The sequence below is a fragment of the Myotis brandtii genome, unplaced genomic scaffold (assembly GCF_000412655.1).
Source record: "Myotis brandtii unplaced genomic scaffold, ASM41265v1 scaffold879, whole genome shotgun sequence".
Classification (NCBI taxonomy): domain Eukaryota; kingdom Metazoa; phylum Chordata; class Mammalia; order Chiroptera; family Vespertilionidae; genus Myotis; species Myotis brandtii.
The window spans coordinates 111,955-119,461 of NW_005371595.1; positions in this window are offsets into that span (position 1 = coordinate 111,955).

Genomic DNA, 7,507 nt, shown 5'->3' on the forward strand with positions numbered 1-7,507 from the left:
TCCCTGAGAGCTCTGGGCAGCGGACACTGGGAGAGTGTGCAGAGTGTCCCCGGGGCTCACCTGTCTCTCTCTCCGCCAGGGTTTGAGACCGCTGTCCTCAGATGCGGAGGAGCTGGAAGTTGCCGCCTTCTGCATGCAGTGGAGACAGAAACTGCTGCAGCACCGGCTTCAGGAGACCTGTGACCGGGACTGCGATGAGCTGGGCCTGCGGAAAGCCAGCACCAGAGCTCCCCCGAAGCTCGCAGCCCTGGCGCCAGAGCATTACGAAAGCTGAGAAACGTCTCCCAGGCTCTGGTGGTGCTGACGCTGGCCCTGAGGCTCTGGTCACCATGGGAACCAGCCTGCGGGGACAGGCGGTGACAGTGGGTTGGGTGGGTGCTGGCTGGAATTAATTTTCTGTCTAACCTGTCTCGCAGCCATGTTTGCTCAGCCTCGCTGGTGCCCAGATTCCTCTCTATGTATTGGAGACCTTTGAGCGATGCCTCACCACATTGTCAGTGTCTGCCTCCTGCGAGTGGATGGCCACGCCCACCTCCTGGAACATCTCACGAGGTATCTCCTCAATGCACCCTGGCTCTGGGTGAGGGCTGCACGCCCGTGGGGATCTGGGGACTCTCTGAGCCAGTGATCAAATGAAACAGTAGCCCAGGCCTCGGAGCAAACTGCCCAGTGGGCCGCAGTGAGCGCTGGGCTCCGAAAACCCCGCTGCTTGACGGGACGGAGGCTGCTCTTCGGCAAGTGTCCGCGGGGCTGCAGAGGTTAGCTCCCACACCGCAGACGTGGAAAGGAGTGGGTTCTTACCTCTATGCACTGGGGGAGGGCAGGGAGCCCTGTAGCGCTGTGCTGGCCCTGGGGTGACCACTGGCTGATATCCGTCATTCCAATCACGGACGACAACCCTCTGGCCTCTTCCGCTGTGTGTGCCTGGGTGCCCCGGGGCCTTTTGGTTGAGAAATGCTCCCAGGGAGCACCAACCAACCTCCCTCAGGACTTTGCCCTCCTTAGTTTTTATGGCTCAAGACCGTGGGGGCCCTTCCCTGGCTTCTGATGGGTGGGCACCTCATGTTGTCGGAGGGCATCCATGCCACACAGACACTGAGAGCCCAGGAGAATCAGGACACAGGAAATACACTCACCAGCGACAGGGCCTCTGCACCGGTCTCCTCCCAGAACCTCAGCCACGGCACCAGCGCGCTCATCATCCACTGCGCGCACGGAAACAGTCCACACACATCTGATCCGCCTGCTCTCTGCCTTCTGTTCGGGATTCCCAGGGAGGAGAGAAAAGGGCCTCCTTCCCCCTCCACCCCTCACCCCGCCCTCTTCTGCTTGGCCCTCCCTTGGGCACTGCTCACTGAGACGTTGGAGGAAGAATAGAGAGACTTAGACATCATTTCAAATGAGGTTATGGCACTGCTGCAAAGTCTCATCTTTGAGCGTCAAAGCTGAATATTACCTTCATTCTCTTAGTGTCCCTGTAACAAACTGCAAGAGTCTCTTTCTTGCCTCTGTACTGTCCCAGGTGGATGGATGTCACAAGCCAACGAGGCAATGGTTTGCAAACTTGGAAAGACAAAAGAGAAAGTCCATTAGTAACCTTCAAAGTAGCACCCCTTTAATGCCTCTTTCTGATGCTACTTCGAGGAAGGGGATGAACCTCAGGGAGGTCGGGCGGCTTCCTTCCCTCACTTTTGGGAGAAGTGGTTCCAGGGATATTTAAGGACACTCAGGGGCCCTCAGAGACCTGCTGTGCTGCACGCCTGTAAGGTCAATGTACTCACGTGCTCACTAGTGGGCTGTGAGGTGATGCATGTAGATCCCCAGCTCACCGCCATCACCCGACCAGCGTGGAGGGTTACTGTCATTATCATAAATGCTGGGCAGGGACGTGCCATTGCGGAGGGTGGTCCAGGGCAGAACCACCTCCATGTGAGGGTGTTGGAGAGGTGCACGGTGAGAGTGGAAAGCTTAAGTAACACTATGCACCAGCGGTCCTCAACCTGTGGGTCGAGACCCCTTTAGTGGTCAAATGACCCTTTCACAGGGGTCGCCTAAGACCATCCTGCATATCAGATATTTACATTACGATTCATAACAGTAGCAACATTACAGTTATGAAGTAGCAACGAAAATAATTTTATGGTTGGGTCATAACATGAGGAACTGTATTTAAAGGGCCAGAAGGTTGAGAACCACTGCTATGCATCATTTGTTCCTTATGGCTTCTAAAATGTAGCGTGTGTGCTTGATCGTTTGACATTCACCACAAAGCAGGGAGACTTCAGACTCACTTTGCAGTGTCGTTGGGAAGCAGCCCGTCTTTCCCATCTCAGTACTCAGCACCCACTGGCACAGATGAGCACTCAAACGCCGGCTCTGAAATCAGGGATGAGTCCTCGTTTCGTCCATGAGGAAGCGATGCCCAGTCCTGACTGGTCCACTGTGGCCTCGCGTAGGGCAGACTGTGCTCGCTCCGCTCCGGGGAGAAGTGGCCACAGTCAGAGCTGCTCGGCAGTTAATCCAGGGCTCCCTCGTTCTGACTGAACATACAGGAGAAGCCACAGGACATTTGCTAACAGGTTTCCGACCTCTGAGGGAAGCATCATCACCTCGTTGTTGCTCCGATCATGGGGGGGGAGAGTGACCAGGCTCTCTGAGAGCCTTTCCCGCCAGGAGATCTGACTTTGACCCTGGAGTTCCCGCTCTGCTCTAAGCAACCCATTTGCCAGCAACCTCTCATTCAGATCCTCCAATAGAAAACTAGTTTCTGCTGATGTGAGAGACTTCCCAGAACAAACACAGCATCGGGACACAGGGCCTGCAGCGCTGCTAGTCGCTGTGGGGCGTGCAGTCTCCTGCTGGATACACTGGAGGACCAGCCCACCCCTTCTCCTTTCAGGAAGGCAGGAGGGGCTCCCTTTACCAGCTCTTATATGAGTACACGGCGCCACTACACTCTGTCTTACAGATGAATGTATTAAAGCAAAGCAATGCACTGCCAGACAGATACTATTAGAAACATTTTATTTAAAGTCAGACAATAGAAAGGTGCCACAGAGAAAAATTACAGAAACTTGCAACAACAGAATGTAACCTTGCAAGAGTTATTACTGAGAAGAAATAATAGATATTCCTGATTTTACCAAGTGATTTGCTCGTCCTTAAGCAGAATAATTTATCAATTCAGCAAAATCCTCTCATTGCTGGTATCTTTTGAACAGAAAGGAGATTAAAAATTTTGTGAAGCCAATAAACTGGTATTTACGAAAACCTTCCAGAGTTAAACAATTGCGGCAGCATTTCCCCAACATTTATAACTTGGGGAAAGATAGAACTTGGGGAACTGAAATAATGCGAGGAAGTGAAAAACAAACACCCGCTTCATACTGAATAGGTTTCACCTGGATTTCAGCCCATAGATAGTGCTTGAGGATCTGATAGAAAACAGGCCATGCTAAGTCTGGACACAGCTCCCCCCTATACACACACACACACACACACACACACACACACACTGCATCTTAGGACACATTGCCACCAGCACCCTTGCCACGGGCAGGCACAGAAGCCCTGGACTAAAAGCAAAGTGGCCTGGGCCCTGGCACCTGAGAGCTATGCTCTTTCTAGTCATGGGCTTCTGGAAGCATGGGTTTAGGGCAAAGATTGAAGGTTTTTTAAAACTTTGGCAAGTTACGTATACAAACAACTGTCTTGATTGTCACTTTTATAAGGAAATATCACCCTACTTCTTGGAAACAGAATCTCCTTATTCAACTTGCCTCTCACACATTTGGAGGGCAAACTCCTATAACACAGAAGTGGACTAAAACCTCTTGCCTGCAGTAATGGTTATTTTTTTTCACCTTCTCTATTTTAAAAAGCATATAAAATATATAGCCTGTCACTGACAACTAATCCCGAGCTATTGCTCATAATGGAGGTCTGGAACAATTTTTTTTAAAAAGTTGGTCCTTTATTTAATTCCTTTAAATAAACTATACATCAGACCCCTGATAAAATAATATTAGCTGATGCAATCAGGCATCGATTCAAATGGAGACTGCAGCCACGAAATCAAGAGAAGGCTTAGACTAGGAAGGACAGCAATGAGAAAATTAGAAAAGATCACCAAAAGTAAAGATGTGTTGTTAGAGACCAGGGCCGAGGCTACTCACACCCTTGTATGCAAAAGCTGGACAGGGAAGAAGGCTGATAGAAAACAATTGATTCATTTGAAACACGGTGTTGGAGGATTGCTTTACGAATAACTCAGGCCACCAGACAGACAAGTGGGTCCTAGAGCAAATTAAGCCTAAAACATTGCTGGAGGCAAGAATGACAAAGCTGAAGCTGTCCTACTTCAGGCACATCAAGAGAAGGCAGGCTCTTTGGAAGACAATAATGCTGGGAAAAACAGAAGGCAGCAGGAGAAGGGGAAGGCCACATACGAGAAGGATAGACTCCATTAACAAAGCCACAGGCCTGAGTCTACAGTTGCTGGGCGGGGCTGCTGAGGCCAGGACACAGAGGACATCGCTCATTTGTGGGGTCGCTGGAGACAACAGTATGTGACACGCAGAGTAGTGAGGCAAGAAGCATGGGCCCGGTAATTCACAGAGCTGATTTTCTTCTAAAATGCTATAATTATCTGCATATTAATAAAAAATAAATTCTAAGTTTAAAAAAACGAGAGATTCAAAGTTGAACAAAACTGTAAGATACTATTGCAAGGACTCACAATCTCGTTTGAAGAGTTTCATTGTGCACACAACGGTTTTGTCAACTGTAGCATGACTGTTCTGTTCCAAAGGGTAACGAGGGTGTTTAAGGACCAGACACAAGGCCCACACTAGAGTGCAATTCATGACTGAAAAGGTGAATTACTGTTCATGGTGTTAGGAGAAACATGTTTCAGTGCTATTGGAAATTCATTAGGTTAGGCATATCTTCATAATTTTGGTTGATATTTTGAAGATAACCGAAAGGGAGAAACTAGAGAAAGACATTTAAAATAAAAACATAAGACTCTAGTTATGCAATTCCTTCTGGTTACAGAAAGAATCCTTTGTAGATCTATAGGAATAAATTATTGATCTATTCAAACCTCCACCATTAAGTAAAATTACATTAAGTAAAATCTGGAGGATTCTTAAGAGTTATTAATTATTCTAGAAACATTTAACTCCAAGCAGAGCTGCTGCAGCCCTACCTTCACATTGTTCAGTTGATGGGGGAGAGGGGAGAAGCTATGTGCCCAGTGTCTACCTAAAGAGGTATAAGTTATGAACTGTATTTCTAATGCAATCGCAGAATGGCTTTGCCATATCTGCCCTAATAGTTGATAGCACCTGAAAAATCTAAGCCTGGATGGATTGTGAGAAGCATTCAAGAAGCAGTTAACAAAGCACCCACTGTGTGCCTAGAGCTAGGCTTGTTGCTATGGGAAAACGGAAAAGTAAGGAGACACATATGGGTCCTGCTTTCAAAAGCATAAGTTACAGCTTAAAATGTGGTTTTCATTTAAAAATTATATATTCTAAATATTATATTGATGTTAACCTAATGTCCTTTCTTAGACCCATATTCTTTCCAAAAGAGGCACGTTAATTTGGGCTTTGTTACTCTAATGGGAGTGTAATTATTATGTTTGTGAAAGTTATGAAACAATTTTATGTTCATAAATATTTAATAATTCATTTCCTCCTTAAGTCTAACTTGTGAGCAGTAAAAATTATCCCCATTTCACAGAGAAGAAACTAGACATGAGATGAAATGCTTATATCAGAACAAGAATATGAATTCATGGGCTTTGAACCTCCAGCCCTCATAAGTTCTCCTTTCCTCCCTCTCCCTTCTAATTAATTCAGCAAAGTGGCTTATAATAAGCTCATATAAGCCTTATATGAATGTTCATCCAGGATTTATTTACTAAACAACCATTCTTCCAGTCTTAAAATAAGGGGGACTAGGAATAAAAACTACCATTTGAAGTCCTATACAAGTCTACAGACAGAAACCTAACCCAACATCATTTCAAAGGTAGACTGCTTTGGTTGCAGCCTAACGCTGGGTGTGGCTCAAGGGCGGGGTCACAGTGGTCCGATGGAAACAGAGTTTGAAATCACTCTAACACTTGGCTCATCTTCAAGGTTCAGAATGAGGTCCTAACTGGGAAAGCTCCAGAGACAGGAGTTTGGAGCAAAACTAAAGAAGTAATGGGAAAACATTTGCTCTGGGAATCAAAAATCAACATCCTGAATATCCTACTCTATTCAACATAAAAGTGAACAGGCATAAAACTTCTTCTGTCACAAACCAGTATGAATGGTTAAGTCACATGCCAACCAATGAATCCAATCCAGACTCTTTTAAGATGCAAGTTACTTCTGTTATCTATAAATGTTTGGCTTCTAAGAATAGGGACATAACATACTTCTCAGCATACTATAGTATAAATCAAATTCCATGGATTTTAAAATCACAATTCACCTCAAAGAGGAGCTTATTCTTTGGGGAAAATGGCTACTATTAACTTGGTGAGAAAATAGGAAAAAAGAAATATTAAAATAATCCAGTTTGGCCCTGGCTGGTGTGGCTCAGGTTCGGCGGCGTCCCATGGAACGAAAGGTGGCTGGTTTGATTCCTGGTCAGGGCACATGCCTGGGTTGTGGGCACAATCCCCACTAGGAGGCGTGCAAAAGGCAGCTGATCAATGTTTCTCTCTCACATCAATGTTTTTCTTTCTCCCTCTCCCTTCCTCTCTCTCTAAAAATCAATAAAAAATCTTTTAAAAAATAAGCGCAGTTGACAGGATGTAACAATATCTCCTAAGCTAATGTTATTACAATTTAAAAAGCATCACAGATAGAAATCATTATTTTAAACACAAACAGCACATTTTCATATAAAATACATTGTTAAATTTGAAAGTAAGTCCAAACTTTCTTGTAAAATAGCTTCTAGGACAGTGGTTCTCAACCTTCCTAATGCCACGACCCTTTAATACAGTTCCTCATGTTGTGGTGACCCCCAACCATAAAATTATTTTTGTTGCTACTTCATAACTGTAATTTTGCTACTGTTATGAATCGTAATGTAAATATCTGATATGCAGGATGTAGTTTCATTGTTACAAATTGAACATAATTAAAGCATAGTGATTAATCACAAAAACAATATGTAATTACATATGTTTTCTCCAATGGTCTTAGGTGACCCCTGTGAAAGGGTCGTTCGACCCCCAAAGGGGTCACGACCCACAGGTTGAGAACTACTGTTCTAGGACATTAGCTGATGTAATATGGATTCAAGGATACTGAGTAAATGAACATTATTATTTGCATTAATGATTTTTAAACTTTACTTTTTAATTAACTTTTTAACATCTATTTTAGTAGTAAAAAATATCTTCTGTTAAGGATTTGGATTACATTTTAGTCTTTAACAAAGATATATATATAATCTATACATAATAGCAAAGATATATAATAATATATATGTATAATAT